At 39.8% G+C, this 26,217-nt stretch overlaps 1 long non-coding RNA gene across 1 annotated transcript in view; it reads left to right on the top strand.

Moving 5' to 3' along the window:
- LOC112632128 overlaps nt 1-26,217 on the top strand; it is a 207,747-nt gene that overhangs the window by 151,770 nt on the left and 29,760 nt on the right. Inside the window, exon 3 of the long non-coding RNA XR_003121259.1 lies at nt 12,035-12,157. This is a non-coding gene — a long non-coding RNA (uncharacterized LOC112632128). The remainder of the gene's footprint in view (nt 1-12,034; nt 12,158-26,217) is intronic.

Raw genomic sequence — 26,217 nt, 5'->3', positions numbered from 1 at the left:
AACGTTCATATTGGAACAAAGTTTTCTGTGTGAATCTTTTCCTAAATAGAATTGGCAATTTGAAATCACATAAAAATCATGTAAGTACTAGTAACAGAAGGATGGAAGGAAAGAAAGAAAATAATAACTATCATCATTTAGCATATAAGACACTAGAAAATACCAGGAATGATCGTTGAAAGCTTCTAAATGGCAAGAAGTGGAACAAAATGTGAATCATAAATCCCACTGTAATTTTATTAATAATGCACAGTCACAGATTAATTCGTAGTTCTTTAGCTTTTTTTTTTTTTTTTTTTTTTTGGTAACTTTACTTTCTGGGAAGGAACAAGGAAGAAATCCTCATGACACTCGTGCTTTAGCCAAAAGTAAGAATCCCAGAACTAAGTTCTGTTCTTTATCCTGCCATTAACCTATATAAACTTATGAGTCCAGATTTTTTATTATTTCACTAGGACAGGGGTAGGGTAGGGGCTGGATTTGCCTAGAGTGGTGACATGTTAGTGCTAACATCTAAAAAGATGTTAATGCCTGGTCCTTGTGAGTATTCATGACTTAGGCTTAGTGGTGAAGTTAATCTTATAGACCGGCAGGATGTCCTTGGTACTCACAATTCTGAAAATTTCCTGTCTATAGACTTGTTTAAATTCAACACTGAATGCTTCCTTTGGCCGGTCTAACTTTACTGTTACAATACTACCATATACTTTGCCATGTCCCCAGTACAGTAGTTGGATTGCCAACTTCTCAACACTTAGTCACATGGCTGAGTGTTGGAGCACTGGGTGTCCTATGGAGTGATATTAACACATAAATATAAATAGATGACATGCAGTCTATTTTATTTATTTATTTATTTTATTTTTATTTTTTTTTATTTTTGAGATGGAATTTCACTCTGTCGCCCAGGCTGGAGTGCAGTGGCCGGATCTCAGCTCACGACATGCAGTCTATTTTAAGCATAGTTAGATTACCAAGAAAATATCCAAATATGTAAACTAAATCTGTCTATCTAGTCTGTTGTTACCAATGACCTGAATAGGTTTACAGTGTGTTTAGAAAATTTCAACAGCAAACTATTGGATCCCACTTAAGTTTTCAACACCCATAATTCATGATGTGTAAATAGCATGCTGCCTTATCAATAATCACTAGATGAGGAGCTTTGTCTTCAAATATGATATGGTGTTTCGATTCTCATTAGGAGGGCTAAATTTCAGTAGCAGCTTGTTTCTAAAAGTACCCTGTACTTGAATTGTGTAAATCTGTCCCTGTGATATTACAGGGAGCAAAGGGGGTGGGGGTGGGGTGACTCAGGCATACAGGAATAGGAAAGAACAGTGACTTCTTAGAAATAAAAACTTGAAATAAAATCCTTTGAGTCAACAGGGAAGATGCTACAATTGTGTGCATTTACACATACGCAAATCTATATTTAGAGATGTGATTCACAGCCAGGAAGAATAGAGACTTTAAATTCATACCTTATAAGATGCCTTCTTTTCCAGTTCTTCATGTATCAATATGAGAAAATAGGTGCTTTTTTTTCCTTGTGATGTTATAAATTATGCCAACATTATTCTTCACAGTCTCTAGTAAGTTACGGAATCTCAAGATTTTGTCCAACATACATTCATAAAGTAACTCTGGATTTACAAATTCATCACATCTTGAATGCAACAATGATGTTTTACACATTGACATCTTACAATGTAGAAGTTCCTGTCTACACTGGAAGTCTGTTATTGATTTTGTTTTCCTAAGATGACTCGTCCATAGGTGTTAATTTCACCACATCCTTTGTGGATGGTTCTCATTCTGAGTCTGTTTAGAATCTGTAGGGAATGAATTCAACCTAAGGAAAGCTAAAGAGGCCATACCCAGGACACTGGACTTGTTCAGGTCATAACTAAAAAGTGGAACATGTTTAGGGCCAATGAAGGAGTTCAGAACTCACTGCAGAACTGACTGAGGCAAAAGACTGGATTGAACTTAGCCTGGACTTAAAAAGGCCCTGGATTCTGCTTTAGGCATATTGTTGCCCATGCCTTCCCAGTTCTTTTGGCCAAGAACTAATCAAACAGTGACTGGCTTATACACCCATGAAATCTCTAAATCAGCGTATATCTCAGGGTAGCCCTATGGTTACTACCACATTATATCAGTTACAAACGCACATCATCATGGAACTTGTGGGGTTACTTTGCAAAGGAAAAAAAAACATATAAATTAAAGACAAAAAACAAAAGGTAGGAATATGAGCACATAATGGAGTCCGAAATAATGAAATCTCAAGGGATCAGAGCACAACTAGTTATTCCTTATGATCAGGAACACACTGGCAAAGGACATCTGCAGTCAACCTTCTAAGTCTGTAGGAGATATTAACTTGTTTGAGGCAGTGAAAAGTCAATCAGTGAAGATAATCACAGAGCTCACAAGAAAATCAGCAGCAGAGTGTCAGTGAGGGTGAATATAAAGTGGAGTGTGAAGAAATACAATGATTCAAATTTTGATTATGAGCATGAACGTTAAACTATCAGATATGCTCACAGAAGTCCTAAAGTCACCCTGACCTAGTAAATAGCTTTACCACAAAGCCTGGCTGGTCATCTTTGGGAGGACATCTGGAAGCAAACTGAAAAGAATATGATATTGCCTGGTTTCAAAACCCTGATTCATCTGTATCTAGAAAAAAGGAAACATAAATGATCATTATGACAAGAAAAATCAATAGAACTGAAGCAGGTCTAGGTGTGATCTTGGTCAAGGTAATTTCCTTCAGCAGAGGCAATCCCCACAAAGGGCTGAAGGTAGAGTGCCAGTAGCAGTCCCAATAACTGGAGGGTAATTGGCCGTTTGTTCTCCAAGACAGACCTTGGCAGCGTATCCCACCGACCCCCATACTGGCCTCCCTCTTGACCTCCAGTTCCCATTTCTGATTTACATGGCTGAACAGCAAGAGGCTACTACTAAGGCTGTGTTTAGTGAAAGACAATGGTTTAGTTGCCAAGTACAAGACCAGCCCTTGGGGAAATCAAGGAGCTGACAGATCTGCCATCAGTGGTCTTGGCTTCCCTTCCCAGACTCCTTTCTCCTTTTGCAATACTTTTTCCTTTTCCTGCTTCTCCCTTCCTTGCCCGGTGCACTTCTTCTCACCTCTCCCTACCTCTACCACACACACCTTTCCAGTGGAAATAATTGGACAATTTCATTCACCCAAACTTGTCAATGACAGGACTGGATTTGCATTTCAATTTAAAACAGTGTCTTAGGCTAAAAGAGTGAAACCCTTTGCAATTTCAGGCTGTCTTGGGTGAGGGGAACACTTTCCTGAATCTTAAGAACGAAGTGGTATAGGGAGTCATCAATCCCTTGGAAAGTTAAGTGTGGTTCCTAGAGAGATCTTACAAAAATTGGTGTGGATGGGGCCAGCAAGAGAGAGGGGGAAAAATAATCTTTTTTTTGTGGAGGTTCTTGCCTGCCAGGCATGATTAAGAACTGCTGATAAAAGCAAGAGCTGGATCCCTCAGAGTGGTAACTGCTGCTGTCTAGTAACTCAGGCTAAAGAATCAAAGCAGAGGTTTTTCTGTTGTGAACTAAGAATCTGTCCCTGGTCAACTGCAACCAACTGGTTAGAGTAAATCCAAGTAGAGAGCTGGAGAAGCCAGACCTCTATTAAAATGATGATGGTGAAGGTAGTTTGCATAGAACTAAAGATAGTTCATTAGTCTTCTTTCCCATCAATGATCCCACCTGTTCTACCTGCCAGTATTCTACTTTTTAGTGGTGAGAACCTTTGATAACCTAAAAGTAGACTTTAAAAGGGAAGAATCTTAGAAGATTTTGTTGATACATTGCAACTCTCTGTTGTTTCAGGCTGGGCAACTTTCTCAAAGATCTTATTTACTCAAACATGTCATAAAGTTTGTGCCTTTACAGCTCCAACTAGTCCTATCTTATTTGGGAAAACTCATCTCTCCCTTTAAGAGTTTTAAATTTATACCATCACCAACAAATTTGGCATTGTATTTTGAAAATATTGCCTACGTTTCACATATCAGTGGGTTGTTTCCTAGAAGAAGCATGTGTAAAATAAGTGAGTTACTGAAGGGGTAGATTTGAAAAAATATTTCCAGCTGGATTTGCTGTCAATTCTGCTTCACATTGTACCTCTTTATTTTCAGTATAATTCTTCTGTACCACCAGTAATTTTTTTTACATTCCATTTGAATGTAAATTCCATAAAGGCAGGGATTTTTTGTTTCTTTGGTCATAGATGTGTTCCTGCACTGAGAATGGTGCCTGGAATGTAGTTAGGGAATCAGCAAATATTTGTAAAATGAAATTAATATTTCCTATTACCATCTAAAGGCTGGAAAATTCTCAAGCTGCCTTTTAGCTGCTCAGAACATCTTATTATCTCTCATCAAAATGAAACTGTCTTTGCTCCAATCTCTCTTTTTGCTGATAATGACTTAACTAGTAGTTCTTTTGGTTTAGTATATTGGAAAGAGTTAACTAGGAGTTATGATTTTCAGGATTAATCAATAATTAGTTGGGGGAACATTGGGCAAGTCATGTAAATTTTCTGGGTCTTCGTTTGTTCATCTGTAAAGGGTGGTTTAATGATGCCCTTATGTTGTAGGATTTTGAACTGGATCAAATGGCACAGCAAACAAAAAGTTTAATGGTTAAAAGCAAGAACTCTGAATCCAGACTCAAATCCTACCTTCTCCACTTTCTGATTGTGTGACCTTAGGCAAGTTATTTAATCTTTATAAGCTTTGGTTTCCACATATGTGAAATGGAGATAATTATAGTACCCCTCCCATAGAATTATGGTGTAGATAAAAATAGTCAATATATGCAAAACACTTAAAACAGTGCCTGCCACATAAAAGTGTCCATCATGAATGTTAGGTATTATTATTATTAAACATAGAACACTTTTGGAAAATTGTGAATTGCTCTACATGTGGAAGGTAATTAGATTTCCATTTTAACAGGTCATCGATGGCTCAGGCTAAAATGAATGAGTAATGCTGAAATTTTAGGCCTGTGATTAGCGAGGGAATGAGTGATTTGGCATCTCTCAAATTGTACCTCATACTTGGCCATGTATTCTGCCTATTCACAGAGCTGGCCTGAGGTGTCCATGTACAGGGAATTAACTGTTACATTTATTCACAGTGACTTTGCCTTTCTGAGTTCTGACATCATCTACCTGTGTGATGTTGGATGACTCAATTAACTGAATCGATTCTGAGTTTCGTCACTTGCAAAATGGGAGCAATAACAGCTTATTGCCTTTTTCAGAGGATTAGTGAGAGGCCCAAATAAGATATTCACTATTCAAATATGAGATAGAGTCATTCTTTTGCTGATTCTCCCTCACATTTTGATAGAACTTTAACTGTCCCGCTCTACAAAAATAGTGGGCTATTCAAACACTTTTTCTATCTAGACTCCCCTTTCATCAAAGTTGAAAACAGACCCAATAAGTGGTCCAAGAAGCTACAGCCCAGTTCAAATAGACTGTATGGGGCAGGGGTAGTAGAGAAAGGCTTATTGACTAAATGTTCAGCCTGAATGACCAATCTCAGAACAGTAGAGTGTTTGCAAATAGCCAAGTGGTCTAATTGGCTTAGTTTGGAAAGTTTAGTATGTTAAACTCCTTACTGAATTAATGCATTTACATTCCTATTATGGTCCATAAATATGAATTTTATAGGGTTACGAAACTGGAGGTAGAATATGGAAGAGATTCAGGAAATGTCATTATTATCATTATTGAGATAGAGTCTCATTCTGTCACCCAGGCTGGAATGCAGTGTTGAGATCTTGGCTCACTGCAACCTATGCCTTCTGGGTTCAAGCGATTCTTGTGCTTCAGCCTCCTGAGTAGCTGGGACTATAGGCATGCACCACTATGCCCAGCTAATTTTTTTTCTTTTTCTTTTTCTTTTTTTTTTAGTAGAGATGGGGTTTCGCCATGTTGGCCAGGCTGGTCTTGAACTTCTGGCCTCAAGCGATCTGCCTGCCTCGGCCTCCCAAAGTGCTGGGATTGCAGGGATGAGCCACTACGCCTGGCCTGTTTTATTTTTCTTTCAAATCCTGGTGAACTTCTGCTTTTGGCTATGATGGAATAACTGGTACTGGATTGTTCCTCCTGTGGTAAGCAATCACAAGACTGGACAAAATGTATGAAGGAACTATTGTCAAACATTGGAAAACAGGTGGTGCAAACCATGATCCCGGAGAGAAACTCATGAGGTTTAAGTCCCACGCTGGTGCAGCTTTCTGCCTAGGGACATTTTCCCAGCCACGGTGCAGGGAGCTGTGATTTAACGAAAGTACAGTAGTCCTCTTGAGCTGAGGAAACCTAGATCAGAGTTTGGGGTATCTGAAGTGCCTGGAGTCTACAAAGTAGGGCACTAGAGTCGAGAAGCAGCACAGAATAGTGGGGAGGTCTTGAAGGGACTTCTCCCTAAGTTTTTGGCTGAGGATTACAATCATATTCCGGGCAAGACTGCACAAGGCTTACCAGAGAGCAACTGCTACACAACTGGGTATAAGAACAGAGAAAGTAAAGGTTGAGAAGAAGTAAGGAATGCTGGAGATCCTCTGCAGCTACAGTGCAGGGACATCATTAACATCTTGTTACCACCTCAAGAATCCAGCTTTGAGACCACAAGGGCCACACCCTAAGAGTAATGCCCCATGCCTTAGAGTAAAGCCTGCTTTCTCAATCTTCTCTACAAAAGCCTAATACCAATCTTTCACAAGATGCACAGTTGAGGAGCTTTCCACATATCCACCCCAACAAAGTATGAAGCCAAACCTACACAAGTTCAAGGTGGTCAGTCAGAAACCGATCTGCCTGTGAGAACAAAAACAAGATTATTTCTCAGAAGATAACAGAATGCAGAGTTTCTACCATGTATTATGAACAATACCCAGTATATAATAAAAGATTACTAGATATGTAGAGAAACAGGAAAATGTGATCCACAGTCAAGAACAAAAGAAATCAATGAAACTATGTCTTAGTGAGTAAGTAGATAGGGAATTTCAGCAGATAAATGGAAATATATATATATATATATATATATATATATATATATATATATAGAGAGAGAGAGAGAGAGAGAGAGAGAGAGAGACATATGTAGGTCTATATATGAAGCAGCTATTGTCAAACATCAGGAAAAAGGCAACACAAATCATGATCCCTAAGAGAAACTCATGAGGTATACCTCACATTGTTGTCTTTCTGCCTAGGAAAATCTCCACGTTGAACTCCACATTCAGTTCACTCTAGAACTGAAAGTCTTCTCTGATGTGAAACACAGCAATGAACTAATTTGAATAAAAATAAGTAGAGCCTTAAGAATGGCATGTTTAAAGTGAGGAACAAAAGCAAAGAAGAAACAAAGAAAAACCTTGTTAACCCACAATTCTATATCCAGTGAAAATATATTTCAATAACTAGGGCAAAATAAAGACATTTTCAGATAAGTAAAAGCTTAAATAATTCATCACTAACAGACCTGCAACATGAGACAAGCTAAATTATTTAGGCTAACAGGAAATGATACAGAAGGAAAGTCATATTTAAGGGAGGAAAGACAAGCTCTAGAAATGGTAAATAAGAGGGTATATTTACAAGAAAATATTATTTGTTCTCATAATTTTCTCAAAAGTGAACCTACTACTAAAGCAAAATTAATAACGTTTTAATGAGATTTTTACAACATTTGTGGAAATAAAAGATACGGCAATTATAGCATGAAGAACAAGGTTTGGTAGGTAAATGGAATTATACTGTTGGAAGTTGATTCCAGACTGGAGACAAAAATTTATAATACATCATCTGACACATGATTATATCCAGAATATAAAAATAATTCTTATAGCTCAATAGTAAGAAGTCAAACAACCCAATAAAAAGAGCAGATTTGGACACTATAGAAGAAGACATACAGATAAGCCAATAAGCGTATGACCACATGCTCATCTTTCATCATTAGGGAAATGCAATTTAAAACGAGAGGGACATTCACTGACAAACCCGCTAGAATGACTGTAGTTGAAAAGACTGACAACAGCAAAAGTTGGTGAGGATCTAGAGCAACCAGAATTAATGTAAAATGATACAATCTTTTTGGGGAACACTTTGGTAGTTTCTTATAAAGTTATGCATATGCTTACCATCAATTTCTCTTCTAGGTATTTGCCCAAGAGAACTGAAAGCATATGTCCACACAGGCTTGTACACATTTGTTTTAGCAGTTTTGCTTAAAATAGCCAAAAACTAAAATAATCCAAATGTTCATCAAAAGGGGGAATGAATAAACAAATTATGGTACAGCTATTGAATGATTTTCAGCAATAAAAAGGAACAAGTATCAACATACACAATAAGATGGATAAATGTCAAAGGCTTATGCTGAGCTAAAGAAACCAGGCACAAAAGAGTGTATGCCATATGATTCCATTTATATCAAACTCCAGAACAGGCACAATTAATCTCTATTGATAGAAAACAGATCAGTGGTTGCCTGGAGCCAGGCGTGGGTGGATGCCTGCAGAGAGACATAAGGGAACTTTTTGGGTGATGAAATGTTCTATATTTGTCTTTACTAGGATGGAGGTTTCACAAATTATACACTTGTCAAAAATAATTGAACTGTACCCTTAAAATGGGTACAGTTTACATTATGTGAATTATACCTCAATAAAGATGGTTTAAAAATTGACATGGTCACAACATTGTGGGTCGCTGTCACATGGCATTTTTACTTTTGGACATAGTTCTAGATATTCATGTCACCCAGAAATCCAGGCAAAGATAAAGGAGTAATAACATGACAAAGGAAAAAGAGAAAACAAGAACTACAGTTTATAGTTTCCAAATACTTGTTAGCTTAGAAATACAATGACAGGCCAGGCACAGTGGCTCACGTCTCTAATCCTAGCACTTTGGGAGGCTGAGGTGGGCGAATCAGTTGAGGTCAGAAGTTCAAGACCAGTCTGACTAACATGGTGAAACCCTGTCCCTACTAAAAATACAAAAATTAACCAGGTGTGGTGGCATGTGACTGAAATCCCAGCTACTCAGGAGGCTGAGGCAAGAAAATTGCTTGAATCTGGGAGACGGAGGTTGTAGTGAACCAAGATTGTGCTGCTGAACTCTAGATGGGCAACAGAGTGAGACTCTGAAGAAAAAAAAAATCTATCTATCTATCTATCTATCTATCTATCTATCTATCTATCTGGATATATTTATTTAGATATATATATCTGGATATGTATATATTTATATATATACACTTGGATATATATATATCTATCTAATGACATGCTGTATAATCTTTGAAGGGTAGGAAATGGCTGTTGAATGGTGATGGAAAATTGTATTAATTCATTCTCACTCTCATGCTGCTATGAAATTCTTGAGACTGGACAATTCATAAAGGAAAGAGGTTTAACTGACTCACAGTTCAGCATGGTTGGGGAGGCCTCAAGAAACTTACGGTCATGGCAGAAGGGGAGGCAAACACATCCTTCTTCACATGGCAGCAGGAAAGAGAAGTGCTGAACAAAAGGGGTAAAGCCCCTTATAAAAATCATCAGATCTCATGAGAACTCACTCATTATCATGAGAACAGCATGAGGGTAACTGCCCCCATTATTCAATTACCTCCCACTGGGTCCCTCCCAAGACAAGTGGGGAATGATTTAAGATGAGATTTGGGTGGGGACACAGCCAAACTTTATCAGAAAGTTAGTTTATTCCAGTGAATGTGGGAAACACCTTCTGGAAATAGAAAAACTGGCATCCTATCCTGGTGTGTACCATCACATAAAAAGCAATAAATCCATGATTATCAACTTTATGTGAATTAGAAGAGAGCTAAATGCACTCAACATTAAAACTCTGCTGAATAGAACTGGCTCTTGAATGACTCACCACACTTGTCATCCTTTGGGCCATCATTTATAGACATTGTGCTGGCAAAAAACTGGAGATCCATACAGAGATTAACAGATATCCTCTTAGTAGAAGGTGGGCAGCAAGGGAATTTAATGCAGTTGTGTTTAAAAAGAGGCTCTTCTGAAGTATAAAAAAGTGAGTCCAATGAAGGAGATTTCAGGAACAGTGGAGCCCAGTGAGGTAGGCCTAGTTTTCATCACCCTGGATCTCCTATCACCATAAGCAAGCTTTTCTCCCTATTTGCAGAGGCCAGGAGGTATTTTTCTCATCTGGTAAATGAGTTTATTTTGGTAAACAAAATAAACAATTTGCATTTCCTTGGAAAAAATCCCATTATTTAAAGAAGTTTTGGATTTTACCTTTTAACCACTCAAAAAAAAAAAAAAAAGAAGTTACAAATGAGAAAAAGACAAATGAGACAAATCAACCAATTAAAATGTATTAAAATGCATTAAATGAATTAAAATGTATGGCCCTCATAATTTAAAACCTTGTTAGAGTAAACAACATGTAAAAGCAAACAAAAAATATATAGGGAAATATGAATACTATTAAGTGAACATTGAATAGTATTCAGAAATCATTGTTAAAAATGTTTAGGTGTGATAATGGATTTGGGGTTTCGTTTTTAAAAAACCATTTTTGTGTACATACTGACATATTTATAGATGAAACAATGTAATGTCTGGCATTTGCCACTATGTAATATGGGTGAGAAGAACTATACAACTTTAACTTAATATCAGATTCTTAAGGGAAAATAGCTCATGGGATTAATTATTATGGGTGAGTGTGAAAGTTTATTCTAGTGCGATGCTCTGGGAAACAGCTTTGGTGTTTCCTCTTCAAGCATCTGAAGCATGCGCCTAACCAGAGCCATAGAACAGTATAAAGAGCCCTCATAGCTTTTTATTCTTTGGTTCAGAACTGCCTTATACTCCACTGCCTTTTCCTTCTGGCCATGACTTTCACAGTCTCCATCTTACTTGGCTTACAGCTGGCTACCCTGTCTTTCCCTGGTGCTGATTCCAGGTTGATGGCTCTGATTAAGCCTTGGCACTTCCTTGGCATGCTGTTTCCAGCATGGACTCCTTTGTCTCTGCATACACCCCAGCCACAGCCAAGTGGCACGATGTTCTCCAATGTTCCCAACCTCCTGGGTATAACACTGGAAGAAGCTCCAAAGAACCTGTCTGTTTGACGACGTAGAAAGGAGACTGATGTAAATGCAAGGTTTTCACGTATAACCATCAGAATTGAAAGAGAAAAGAGTGACACTATAAGTGCACTACAATTTCACTGAGGAGTTGGATAAGCAAAATTACAGATACCACAGGAATGATCCTGGAAACTGATTAAATTCACTTTCTAGTTATACTTTGAATTTCATCAGAATGCTATAAATTGTCATTTTAAAACCACAGTTCAAGTAATATAATATTTTTCAAACTGAAGGACATGTTCCTTTCATGGGTTGTGAAATTAATTTAATAGGCAGCCAAAAACATTTCTAACAGACCAGACTAGAGTAGTCTGGAAGGAAATAAATGGAAAATATTAAAGTGAGTCATACATAGTAAGAGTGAATATACTTTCTGTAGAATTTTTCTCTTAGTTTTTCAAGTGTGTGTGTGTGTATGTGTGTGTGTATATGTGTTGTCACAGTATAAAATCAATTTCTTACTGTGGCCATTTCCAAAAATATTTGAAAATCCTTATGTAATGAATTTCTATATACGATAGAAACCAAAAAGATTCAGGGGGCAAAAAAGGTAACTCCGAAGGAAAATTTCTGTCAAAACAAAATCCTGGTAATTCAATAACTAACTTGTTACCCAAATCAGAGAACTAATCCATGCCAACCAGTCAGAAACTGTAAATAACCTGGTAGAAGGAGCAGGCTACTAGATGTCACCTGATTTGTTCTTTTCATGTGGTTTTGCTGACTATGTTTTCCTGTTGAATTTAAAAGGCCCCACTCATTTTTGTTACTTGGTAGCTGCCGTTTTCAGACCAGCTTTTGTCTGTTTCTAGATGCAGCCTGCAGGACACCAGCTGACAGTGGAAGGACTGAGGAAACTTGTATAATTTTGTACAAGATCCACCGCAAGTTCAGCTGAGGAACTGCTCCAAAGTTTAGGTCATGGTAAGAACAAGGTTAGATGACATTAGTCACTCAAACACAGACTCAAGCTGCAACAACTAATGCTCCTATGAGATTGGTTATATGCCAAGGTCATATTTGGCCAAAGAATGTATGCCCTTTGAAATCCCAGCAGGCATAGACCTACAAATTCTCAACTAAGGAGATAGATGTTCATTCATTTTTACAGCTCCTGGGTGGAGAAAACTATTTCCCCCTGCCAAATTTTTCTTTTATGTAAAACTTTAAATAAGAACTAAGAGCTTTCATAGTGCCTGCAAACCTGAAAATTTTTAATACAAATCCTCTAAAAGTTTGTGTCACTCACAGCTTCTTGCTGTTTTTTGTTTGTTTGTTTTGTTACTTTTTGTCTTCTTTGTTTGTTTGTTTTTTTTAGAACCTCCTCAAAATGGACTTGCGTGTTCCCTTTCTAGAAGGAGTAAGTCCTATTCAGACCCTTTAAATTAAAGCTGGGCATGGTGGCTCACGCCTGTAATCCCAGCACTTTGGGAGGCTAAGGCGGGCGGATCACTTGAAATCAGGAATTTGAGACCAGCCTGGCCAACGTGGTGAAACCTTGTTTCTACTAAAAATACAAAAATTAGCCAGACATGGTGGCGGGCACTTATAATCCCAGCTACTCGGGAGGCTGAGGCAGGAGAATTGCTTGAACCCAGAAGGCGGAGGCTACAGTGAGCCGAGATTGCATCACTGCACTCCGGCCTGGGTGACAGAGCAAGAGTCCATCTCATAACCAAAACCAAAACCAAAAACAACAAACCCTTTAAATCAAGAGGTGAATCCTGAATCCCCATCTGGAAGGTACTGTGGGAGGGCATAATTATGATAGAGAATCTATCTCAAAATGACATTTGGGAAATGAAATGTTCAAATTCTGACCAAGGGGATCAGAAGGAAATAATTCTGGAAGTCTTAAAAGGGGAAGGTAGGGTGGGGAACACAATTAGAGTGAAATCACAAGAAATGTGAAATGTACTTATCAGATGGCTTCACAATGTGCTCTTATTGGTGGTGTGTCCCTGGGCACCAAGGAGGCCAGGCCTACCGTATTGAAAGCAGAATGGAGGGGAGCTCAGCATGGCTCCTCCGAGTAGTCACAAGTGATTCATACGGACCCAGCTGGGGCCCCAAGAAGGGAGAGGGTGCGGTAGTGTGGACACTGTGGATTTCCAGGAACCATAGCAATCCACAGCTCCAGCTCAACAATGATGCAAACCAGGACCTTGCCAAACTGTCTTCTCCCAGAGAACAGAGTCTGCTCAGGCTTATGTTCTTGCCTCATTGCGAGTTTCAAATGAGGTGACAAGAATGGCATCTGGAACATTTCCTGGCAGAGAGGGCATTTCTCCCCTCCCCTCTCCCAGAGCTTGTTCCTTTTCTTACCTCTCTCTGTTCCTGCTTCACACTGAAAGAGCCTGGCAATGGAATGAGACCAAACCTTCGTTCAAATCCAGCCTCCCTACTTGCTTGCTTGGAGCAAATCACTGAACTCCTGTAAGCCTCAGTTTCCCCAGCAATAAAAGGAAGAGATAATAACTCTTACCTTATAGAGTCGTATGAGGATCGGGGGAATGTACATAATGTGCTCTGCAAACATTCAACACTCAAGGTCAGGGCTTCTCAACTTTGCATTTTAACATTTTGGCCAGGTCATTCTTTGTTGTAGGGGGCTATCTTGTGCATTGTAGGATGTGTAACAACATCCCTGATCTCTACAAACAGGATACTAGTAGTACCTTCCTTCTCCTTCCCACAGTCATGACAACCAAGAATGCCTCTAAATATTGCCAAAGGTCCCACTGAGGGCAAAATCAGGCCTGGTTGACTATGATTTCCATCTTGCTTTCCTCTCTCTCTCTCTCTCTCTCTGTCTCTCTCTCAGTTTTGGGAAAGTGAACTGTCATGTTATGAACCGCCCAGATCACAAGTAACTAATGTCCCAAGCAAATAGCCAGCAAGCACCTGAGGCCTGCCTGCAGCCAAGTGAGTGACTTTGGAAAAGGACCCTTCCTCGGTTGAGCCCTGAGATGACTGCAGCCCTAGATGACGCACTGATCACAGCCTTTGACAGATCCCGAGTCAGAGGCACTTAGCTAAGCCATACCCCCATTCCTGACACACAGAAACTCTGAGATAATAAATGCCTATTCTTTTAAGCTGCTAAGTTTTGGGGTCATTTGTAATGCAGCCATAGGTAGCTAAGACAAGGACCAACAATGATCAAGTAATATATCAGTGTTGCATGGGAAGCAGATGAGTCTATGCACATAAGAGATCTCAGAGGTGACCCCATAGGCAGATCCTGAGGTTTCCATGGTATTGGGAGGGGAGGACATTTGCATTCTTGCATCAGTATTATTTGGTTGTCCCGTATATATTTAGTGCTCTTTGTGTATATGACTTATTGAAACAGCCCCTTTATCTTTGTAGGGCTGTGGCTTACCATTTAAAAATGTTAAATGAAATGTCTCTTATTCTAAATTAATTTTATCTTCTTATTCACTATATATGAATACATTTTTCTTGACTATCATCAGTGGTATACTAGTTTGTGTTCTCATTTTCCTAAACATATTTTATTATAAATGTAGCAAACAATTAATATAAAGAATATGAAACAGTGGGGGGAAGCAGAATGTTAATGAGAATTAACCATTATTAACAATTTAGTATGTATCTTTCCAGATATTTTCCATGAAACACAATTACACCACATAAACACGTATTTTTTTTTCAAGATTCTTTGGTTTCCAGGGATAGAAACCAAAGCAAACTGGCTTAAGCAGAAAGATTTTCTTGGCTTGGATAACCAAAATTCTGGAAGCATACGAGTAGAATTACCTACCTTAGAGATGATTGAAGCCAGGACTAGAACATCACCAGGAATTACTCTCTTTGTCTCTCGTCTCTATGTCTCAAGGTGTGTTGGCTTCATTCTCCCACATTGGGCTTTCCATGAGTCAAGGATGTGGCCACCAGGACCTCCTGGCTCTGAGTCTCTTACAACTTTATGACTGAAGTAAAAAGAGGTGTTGGTCTCCCAGCTTGAAAAATCCCAGGTAATGTTTCTGATTGGTTTAGCCTGTTGATTAACCACTCCAGCCAAGGGTGTGAGGTATTATGAGAAGCTCAGCTGGAGTCACATGTCTAATCTACTGCTGGAGAAGGTTACTAGACAAAGTAGGGGAAGGAGTGCTTGGCAGCCAATAACAGTAGGCACCTATCACAATCTTTTATCTAAGTATTATCATGATGTGCATCATTAGTCTCAATTTGTTTTAATCAGTAAATTACATATCACAGGCTTCTTTACATATGAACATATATTATGCTCAGTTTATTCAATAGTCTACACTCAACAGAACAGAAATATGAACTGTTTTGGGTTTTTTTTTCCAATCATTTCTTTCAACCATATTCCATGAAATCTCCCTTTCCTGCCCTTAAGAATATCTTGGGCAGATCTCATAGTTTTCTGGTTACTTTTAATTATTAAAATGCGCTTTCCTATCTAGAGTAGTTTAAAAACTAAATCTTACATCCAATATGATGTTCATTCTCTTTCTCAAACTACCAGGCCAGGGTAAGTTTCAGGAAGGGGCTTGAGGTAAAGAAGGGCATGACTTGCCTTTTCACTTCTCCTGCCCTCCCTCTTCTGTGGTTGGAGTGAGAAGGAGGGAGAATAAGAAAGATATGTGTCTTTATATTTATGTGGCTGTTGTGGGATGAACTGCATTCCCCTAAAATTCATATATTGAAGCCCTAACTTCCTATACTTCGGGTTGTGCCTATTTTTGGAAACAGGGCCTTAAATGAGGTGATTAAGTTAAAACGAGACCATCAAGATGGATCCTAAGTCAACCTGACTGGTTTTCTTTGTAAGGACAGGAAATATGGACATAAAACGAGATACCTTGTGTGCATGCCCACAAGGATGACCATTTAAAGCAAACCAGAGAGGCCGCAGAGGAAACCAGCCCTTGATTAGTTCCAGTCTCCAGAAATGTGAGAAAATAAATTTCTGTTGTTTAAGTCATTTGTCCTTAACCTTTTTGGTACCAGGGACCGGTTTCCTGAAAGACAATTTTTCCACGGATGGGAGGCAGGGATGGTTTCTGGATGAAACTTTTCTACCTCAGATCATCAGGTATTACTTAGATTCTCATAAGGAGTGCACAACCTAGATCTCTTGCATGTGCAGTTCACAATAGGGTTCGTTCTCCTATTAGAATACCATGCGACTGCTGATCTAACAGGAGGTAGAGCTCAGGCGGTAATGCTGGCTGGCCCACCACTCGCTTCATGCTGTTCAGCCTGGTTCCTAACAGGCCATGGACTTGTACCGGTCTGTGGCCCAGAAGTTGGGGACCCCTGGTTTAAGCCAACCATTCTGTGGCTTATACACAAGTGTTCACAAAGGTCCTTATAAGCAGGAGGCAAGAGTCAGGATCACGGAAGGAGATGTGAGGTTGAGGTAGAGGTAGAGTGAGGTAAGGAAGGAGCCATGAGCCAAGAAGTGCAGGTAGCCTCTAGAAGCTGAAAAAGGCACGTAAGATAATACATTTGTGTTGTTTTAAGCTAATGTGTTTGTGACAGCAGCAAAAAGAAAGTATACACTCTTTATGTTCTTAAAAGAGATGTATTGAATGCTGTGAGACAGGACATTTAAACATTTTTATTTTAATACAATTTCAGACTTTCAAAAAAGTCACACGAATAATATAAGAAACACTTGTGTTCCCTTTATTCTGATTCACCAATTGTTAATGTTTCATTCCATATGCTTTATCATTTGCTCTCACTCACTCTATGTTTTCCTAAACCATTTGAAAGTAATTTTCACATATTATAATCTGCTAGCCACAAATTCTTTATAGTTTGTATATACTAAAAGCAGGGACTTTTCTTACGGAACCACACTACAATGATCAACATCATAAACCATAACTTTGATGTAATACTATAACCTAAAATTCAGATTTGAATTGCTCTAATTGTCCCAGTAATGTTTTTTTGTGGTTGTTATTTTTCGTGGCCCAGGACCCAATCCAGAAGCATCTTGTGAATTTAGTTGTCATGTCTCTTTAGTCTCTTAGAGTGTGTAACAGCTTCTTTATCTCTCCTTGTCTTATATATTTTTGAAAATTGTGAGTAAAGGCTAGTTATTTTATAAGATATTTTTAAATTTTACTTTGAAGTTTCTGCATAATTAGATTCAGGTTATACATTTTTTGGCAGAAATACAACAGGCATGATATTGTATCCTAGTCTGTGCGCCATATCAGGAGGCACACAACATCAGCTTGTTCCATTATTGATTATGTTAATGTATTACTGATGATGAAAGTTGCTATCAATATTTTCCCCATTTGTAATTAGTAAGTAATTTGTAGGCAGAATACTTTGAGATTACCTTCCCAACTCCACCAACCACAGTGTTGATTCTCACCTTTCCCTATTTCTATTTGTTAACTCCCTTTGACATTGGAACACATGGCTTCCATTATCTAATACGATATTTTAACCTGTCTGAAGTGATTTTTCATGCCACTATTTTCCCATTATTTACCACTCAGTATCATAAGTCATTTATAGTCCCTATGAATGGAGAAAATGTATGTGTATTTAATTATAAAATCTTGTTCAAATTGTTTTTAAAAGTTCTTTTTGGGACTTTCATGTTGCCAAAACATTTTTCACTTTTCTACAATGTTAATTTCAGTTTTGTTTTGTGACTTTTTAGGGGCGGGGAGGGGAGAGAAAATTTATTGGAAGGTATATAAAAGGTTTACAACTTAGATAATAAAATAAATTACTCTTTAGTTTAAGAATTTCAACTGACCTAAGGCATTATTACCTGGAAGGCCCCAGGGTTCGTGGCACAGCTATGGTTATTCAAGTTCCTGTTACTCACGTCCGTATAAGAGACCACCTGAGCAGGCTTAGTGTGAGCAACAAGACTGTTTATTCACTTGGGTGCAAGTGGGCTGAGTCCGAGAAAGGAGTCATTGAAGGGTGGTGGGATTATCATTGGTTCTTACAGGTTTGGGATAGGCGGTGGAGTCAGGAGCAGTTTTTTGTGGGTAGGGGATGGATGTTACAAAGTACATTCACAAGGGCATGGAGGATGTATTGTCACAAGGGTGGGGAGGAATGTTACAAAGTACATTCACAAGGACGGGGAATATCACAAAGTACATTATCACAAGGGAGGGGAAAATGTCACGATGGCTTGACCATGTGTGGCCAGCTCAGAGGACCTTACAGTTCCAATGAACATCACAGAAGGGCTCCTTCCATGGTAAGCATTTTCTTTTATTCCACATGCGGATGCTTTTGACTTCACTGAGAAACTTCTGATGGGTTCTAATGACATCTTAGTGACTCTAAACGGTATGTTACCTCAGGCCTGTGCCTTCATCCACTTCAGGTTTCAAGCTGGGTCAGGCCTGGGCAGAACTGATTTTTCTATAGGATCATCTAAATCAGGGGTTCCCAACCCCCGGGCCCCAGGTACTGGTCTGTGGCCTGTTAGGAACCAGGCTGTATAGCAGGAGGTAAGGGGCGGTGGGGAGGTGAGCATTACCGGCTGAGCTCCACCTCCTATCAGATCAGCAGCAGAATTAGTTTCTCATAGGAGCGCGAACCCTATTGTAAACTGCGCGTTTGAGAGATCTAGGTTGTGTGCTCCTTATGAGAATCTAACTAATCCCTGATGATCTGAGGTGGAACGATTTTATCCCAAAACCATCCCCACATCCCCACCCCTCTGTGGAAAAATTTTCTTCCACAAAACCAATCCCTGGTGCCAAAAAGTTTGGAGACCACTGATCTAAACAGATTGGTGGCTTTCCATTTCCTGGGGGTGGTGAATTTAAAATCAGAATCCACTATTTGATATGGTTATCTAGCTTGACTTGATTAAGGACAGAAGGGCCAGGGAACAGAGTAGTCATGATACAATTATTCTGATAAAGAGTCTCTCGATCATGGGAAGAACTGTTTTGCTCAGAGCACACTGCGGAAGAGAGGAAAACCAGGGTGCAGTACCAACACACTATGAACCTAAACATCAGAAAAGATTCCTAAGGGTATCCGACGTGCATTCCCAGGAAAGAGCAGAATGGCTATACATGTGGGCTTGACCCCAGAAAGATTTGATTTGAGTCCTGGTACCACTATTTGTTTACTGGATGACTCTAGCCTAGTTACTTAACCTTTTTTAAGGTTTGGTTTCCTGCTCTACAAAATAAAGGTGCTTATATTGCATGGTTGTTGTATTTCTTAGTATGTATTCCAAGTTCAACAAATGTCAGCTCACTGTAATTTTACAGATTTTACCCAATAAAGACTTCAGTTTGTCAATTCTTAGTTTTGTTGAATCTTGAGGGAAAGGGTCAAAAGTGATCATTTTTTTCATTGGCAGGTTGCTCTTTAAAACAACAAGATCATGTCCTGCAACCAACCATGTGGGTGGGGAGAATGTGTGAACTCCCTATTGATGATCATAATGCAGCTGAAGAAAATTTGTCACCTCAGTGTGGTACAATGTACTTACCATGATGCTAAATATCTTGTGGACACATTTCCAGGACACACTGAGTAGTACTGTGGCACAATTGTGTGCATATAAATCATGGATTTCTTCTTTTTTTTGGTAATAGTTGGTAGAACTACCGTGTTTCCAATATGAAATGACATGGGGGACTATACATGAAATAATATTAAGAGAATAAAAAGCAGGATCCTACTGGCTGCCTTTCTCAATCACTATTGGTAATTCAAAGACACATTGAAATAGTTTGGCTCTGTGTTCCCACCCAAATCTCATCTGAAATTGTAATCCCCATGTGTGGAGAGAGGGGGGTGATTGGATCATGGAAGTGGTTTCCCCTATGCTGTTCTCATGATAGTGAGTGAGTTCTCACAAGATCTGACAGTTTTATAAGTGTTTGACATTTCCTCCTTCACAGGCTCACACTCTTCTCCCTGCTGCCACCCTGTGAAAGAAGGTGCCTGCTTCCCCATCCGCCATGATTGTAAGTTTCCTGAGGCCTCCCCAGCCATGTGGAACTGTGAGTGAATTAAACCTTTTTCCTTTATAAATTACCTAGTTTCAGGGAAGTTCTTTATAGCAATGTGAAAATGAACTAATACACACATAAATTCAGGTCAAAGTCCTCACCTCTCCACAAATACCACAGGTCCTGGGCACCTGAAGTGCCCAGTTCTCTAGATCTGGGGACTGTTCCTACTTTTGGCCATGGTGGTCAGGTTTGTTCCCAGCTTAGTCTTTGAATTTAGTCTTTGCCATATGTTCTTAAACTCTCTTTTCCAGTATCTACAAGTGGCATCCACCAATGGTCTCTAAAGCATCATGCTCTGTGTCTGGGTCTAGGACATCATAGGTGTTTAAAGGATACCTAGAATTTTTACCTCCTTCAGAAGGCATCCAGGAAAGGTGGGCCTTGGTGGGAGGGGTCTGCTGAACCCACAGGACCTCATAGGCCTTGTCTAGAGTGAGACCAGACCACCTGGTTGAGGAATAATCCCACTCTAAGACTTGATGTGGAGGCTAAGACCCAGAACTTGACTCATTATGGCTCCCTTGGCTTCATGGTACTATTATAGAATCAAACTGGGCTCCACTGGCCTGGCACAGTAAGGCCAGACATCCACACTGAGGTTTGAAGTGGCAAGAAAGGAAGGTATTTATTTGCAGGGCACCAAGAAAGGAGAATTGGCAGCTAAAGCTTATGTCCTGACTTCCCCAATGACTTGCAAGTAAGGGTTTTTAAAAACAGGGGTAAATTTCAGGAAAGCAGAAGTTACAAGCAAAATCATAAATCAATACATGGAGGCTACACGTGGGTTATGGCCTGAAAGGGTGGGATATCTTGAAGCAGGAGCTTACAGGTCATAGGCAGGTTCAAAGATTTTCTGATTTGCAATTGGTTAAAGAAGAGAAGCTTTGTTTAATAATTTATGGTCAGCAGAAAGAATGTTAGCTCTGGCTCATGGGTGTGACTTCCTCCAGGACCCTCAGGAAGAAATCTAGAACAAAGAATGGTTGTCAGAATTCAGTCCTCAGTTCTCCCTTACCTGAGGTCTACGTGCCAGTGTATCCATTTGTTGGAGGTCCAGGTTTATGAAAAATAACTCAGGTACATATGTTAAGATGTTATCTTTAGTTTTTATAGGGAACCAAACATCTTGGGACTATCAGTTCCTTGGCTATTGTTTCAGGCTACCATTACCTTCTTCGTTTCGGGCTACCATTACCCTTTTTTTTTTTTTTTTTTTTTGAGACACAGTCTCGCTCTGTCGCCCAGGCTGGAGTCCAGTGGCGCAATCTCAGCTCACTGCAAGCTCTGCCTCCCGAGTTCAGGCCATTCTCCTGCCTCAGCCTCCCGAGTAGCTGGGACTACCATTACCTTCTTGTTTATCAAGCTGCTGATTCACTTTCAGGGCTAGCTAGGCGTCTGGAATTTCCCTTGAAGGAGCTCAAGATATTCCTTTATTTCCATGCTTGGGGAGCCCACAGACCCCTAAAAGGGGTCCCTGCTCCATCTCAGTACCTGGATTTTCACTTCCTTGCTAAATCAGTCAGTTATAAAAAGCAGATTCAGCTCTAGCCCACATCTGAGTAACTGAGACATTATCATCTCCACTTGGCAAAAACGGAAGCGTGAAATGTGAGTCAGTTGTTTTATTCCACTTCCTAGTGGAGAGAGACAGTTTCTTATCCAGTGTGAATCGAGTCATTCAGGAAGAAACTCAATCCCAGAGAATTATTCAGACGGCGATTGAAGCCTGCTCCTAATTAGACACAGGCTGACTCAGGGGCCAGGGCCTGATGCGGCTGGCGAGCAGCTGTCTCACACGCTCACTTCTTACTCAGTCTCCTGGCACCTGTGCCTCCCTCTATCAAATAAACACAATTATAATTACTCCCTATGTAAGTGCAGCACAACCTGATTTCCATGTTATTTATACTCCCCACCCCCAAACACACATACCATCTTCTGAGGAGGTGGGTTCCAGCTGCTGGAGGGCCCCAAAGTGCTACCAGTATGCAAGGCTGGAGGTGAACTCCCAGGCAGAGCTGAACTGCTCACCAGGAAGGGGACAGAGTGGCGCTACAGGAAAACAAAATTTCCAGGGGGAAAAAACAGGAGAGGGAGACACAAGACCACAAGGTTGGGAAATGGGTCCAGGGCAAAGAAGAATCCAGCTTGGAGACCAGATACTTCCAAAGAGAATTGGGGATGTCAGGCTGAGATTTTGCATAGAAGTTTCCTATAGGATTTATATAGGAGATTTTGTGTAGGAGCTTCCTATAGGATTTGTATGGGAGATTTTGTAAGATTTTGTGTAGGAGTTTCCCATAGGATTTGTATAGGAGATTTTGTAAGATTTTGTGTGGGAGTTTCCCATAGGATTTGTATAGGAGATTTTGTAAGATTTTTTTGTGTAGAAGTTTACTACACAAAATCTTGGTCAACACCTATGCAGTTCATTAATGCTTTTGGTGCAGAACAGATTGTCTATTTATTTACTGGAAAGGAGAGAGATGCTGTGTCCTGCATTAAGGTTAGCAAGAGATGAAAAGGAGGCTGAGTTACTTGTGTAGTTACAGTATTTTTAAATGTCAGTTTGCCAGCCTAATCTGTGAGCTACATGAGGATAGGGATTGTCTCTTGATAGCAGATCCCTGGTGCCTAGCACAATGTGAGCGCATAACAGGTGTTCAAACATTTATTGTATGAATACATTAAATGCCTTCACTCAGTGGCTCCATACAACTTCTGATCCCCAACTGAACTGAAGTCTAAAATAACGTTTTTTTGTCCCTTTGCCCAGGGTTCTCAGGGCACATTAGAAAGCTGATGATTTGGAACATGGTAGGAGTGGCAGCAGCAGCTTTAGGGCAATGCTTTCAAAAAGATGCTCTTCAGCCCTCAGAAAGGGGTACTGCTGACTGACAACACAGCTGGAACCCCATATAGAGGAAATAACACGGGCCATCAATATGCCCACTCTAACAAGGGAGACCAATCTGATTTCTGTAAGTATTAAAGTCAAATGTTGCTAGGGGATTTTGCATGCTGACATATAGAGAAAAATAAAGCTTTGCTTAAAGAGTGCATACATTCTTTCTGTTTACCCTCTGAGAACATCCATTGTAAAGAGAAATTGAACTCTAATTGTACTCAATTGTGACACTTAGGAAGAAATATAAAGTATATGTAGTTGCAACAACCTTCAATCTTTTCCTTAGGCTAAATGAAACATACTAAATTGAGAAGGAGGTGCTATAGGCTTCATGGTATCACTAGAATAAAATGGTATAAATAGTATTTTGAATCAGAAGATGTGGCTTGAAGGCCCAACTCAACCACTTACTAGCGATGTGAGTTCCAAGGCTTATTTTAATAACTGATTTTGATTTTGCTTAACTTCTTAATTTCAATAAAAAATATAACCTTAACTGTATAAAACCAGTAATCAAATTGTGGCAAGATTTTTTAAAAAGAGCAAGAAAAATATTCTTGATTAATGACATTTTAATATTTCTTTATATTTGTAGTTTTTCTATCGTGTCTAGGTATGACTCATGTTTCGCTTAACTTTATTTGAGACCCAATGTACTTCATCATTCTGAGGACTTATGTTTCTCTTTAATTCTAAACATTTTTCTGATTTTGTCTTTTTCAGATACCCTCTATTCTTTCTACTTTGTGTTTCTGGAACTCCTATTTGGTAATGTTGAACTTCATCTGAAATCTGTGCTTCTGGAAAGCAGGGATGGTTAAGAAATCTACCCTCGTTTTTGTATTCTGGAAACAGCTAACCTCAAAGGGCACCCTGCCCTTGTATAGTCTGATATAAGACACATCTCCATCCTTCCTCATGACTCAGTTAGACTCTCGACGACTCTCTTGTTTACCTGCCTCTGCAAACCCAGGTTCCCTTCCTTTTCACTGAAACATTCCTCATTAATGAACATTCATCTATTGCTATAGACTGAGTAAAATCATCTCCTTAATTTCTTGGTGCACTTTGTCTTTGACATGTTAGACACGCTAGATACATAGAACATTAACCTTCTCACCCATTTATCCTTGTTTCTGCTTCTATTTCTTGATGAATCTCCACCTCTTTATCTCTGAGTTATATTCTGAGTACTTTGTTCAAATCTATCCACCAGTTTGCTAATTCTCTATTCAGTGTTGAATCTGATATTTAAACAGGTTTTCATTTCTAAAAGTTATATTTGGTCTTTCTCTCTCTCTGCCTATTCTTTTCACATCCCATTGTTCTTTCATGATGATATCATTACAGGATTTTTCCTTAGTTCAGCTAAAGACGGGGTCCTTGTCCCATGGCCAGGGACAAGGCCAGTTCAGACTCGCAGATAGTTTGAAGGGTAAGATAGGGTTTTATTGAGCGAAAAGGAAATAAAGGGAGAAACAGGGACTCTCCACAAGGCCAGAGTTCCTCTGGTGTGCTTCTCACCTCACAGCTTGAATCCCAGGTTCCACACACAGGAAGAGGAGGGGCTAGGCTCCTCCCACCTGAAAATGGGGTGAACTTCTGTGGCTCTGCCCCAGTGTGCCAGTCAGTTAGAGTTTTGCCAGGGACCCTCTCCCACCTGGCTGTCTCAGTATCTTTAATTATTTTAAACATACTTCTATTTTAATCTTATAGATTGCTATATTTTCTCCAGATGGTGAAAATACTGCTTCTCCCTGTTTGTTGTGTCTGCCAATTCTCCCTCGAGGTAGATTGCTTCCTTGTGTAGTTAATTATTTCTTATTGTAAAGTTACCTTAGTGTTTCATTTTTTTGGAAGGTGATGGTGGTGACTTCTTTGTGCTCTGAATTGTCAAAGTATCACTGCAAAACTATTTTGAGTTTGCTTCTACTTCAGTCCTAGAGTCCACAAATCCTAGACCAATTTTTTTTTTTTTTTTTTTTTTTTTTTTTTTTTGGAGACACTCTGACACCTAGGCTGGAGTGCAGTAGCACAATCTCCCTCACTGCAGCCTCCATCTCCTGGGTCTAAATGATCTTCCCACCTCAGCCCCCAAGTAGCTGGGACTACAGGGGTGCACCACCACACCTAATTTTTTGTATTATTTTTTGTAGAGACAGGGTTTCACCATTTTGCCCAGGCTGGTCTTGAACTCCTGGGCTCAAGTGATCATCTGCCTAGGCCTCCCAAAGTGCTGAGATTACAGGCGTGAGCTACCGTGCCTGGCCCAATTTTTTTTTTTTTTTAGTTTATTTTGTATTTTATTTATTTATTTATTTTTGAGACAGGGTCTCACTGTGTTGTCCAGGCTAGAGTGCAATGGTGCAATCTAGGCTCACTGCAATCTCCACCCCCTGGGTTCAAGCGATTCTTGGGCGTCAGCCTCGTGAGTAGCTGAGATTACAGGCATGTGCCACCATGCCCAGCTAATTTTTGTATTTTTATTACAGACAGTGTCTCACCACATTGGCCAGGCGGTCTTGAACTCCTGGCCTCAAGTGATACACCTGCCTTGGCCTCCCAGAGTGCTGGGATTACAGGCATGAGCCACTGCTCCTGGCCTATTTTTATTTACTTTTTTTTTGAGAAAGAGTCTCGCTTTGTCACCCAGGCTGGAGTGCAGAGGCGCAATCTCAGCTCACTGCAACCTCGTCCTCTGGAGTTCAAGTGATTCTCCTGCCTCAGCCTCCTGAGTAGCTGGGATTACAGGCATGCCCCACCATACCTAGCTAATTTTTGTATTTTTTAGTAAAGATGGGGTCTCACCATGTTGCACAGGTGGTCTCAAACTCCTGGCCTTAAGTGATCTGCTCCCCACTTGGCCTCCCAAAATGCTGGGATTACAGATGTAAGCCATCACGCCATGCCTTAATTTCTTTTTTAGAGACAGGTTCTTGCTCTGTTGCTGAGGCTGGAGTGCAGTGGTGCCATCATAGCTCACTGGAGCCTTGATCTCTTGTGCTCAAGTGATCCTCCTGCCTTAGCCTCTCTAGTAGCTGGGACTATAGGCATGGAC

This window comes from Theropithecus gelada, chromosome 9 (genome assembly GCF_003255815.1).
Source record: "Theropithecus gelada isolate Dixy chromosome 9, Tgel_1.0, whole genome shotgun sequence".
NCBI classification, from domain to species: Eukaryota; Metazoa; Chordata; class Mammalia; order Primates; family Cercopithecidae; genus Theropithecus; species Theropithecus gelada.
The sequence above is the reverse complement of the archived record's forward strand: the minus strand, read 5'-3'. Positions and strand labels throughout refer to the sequence as shown.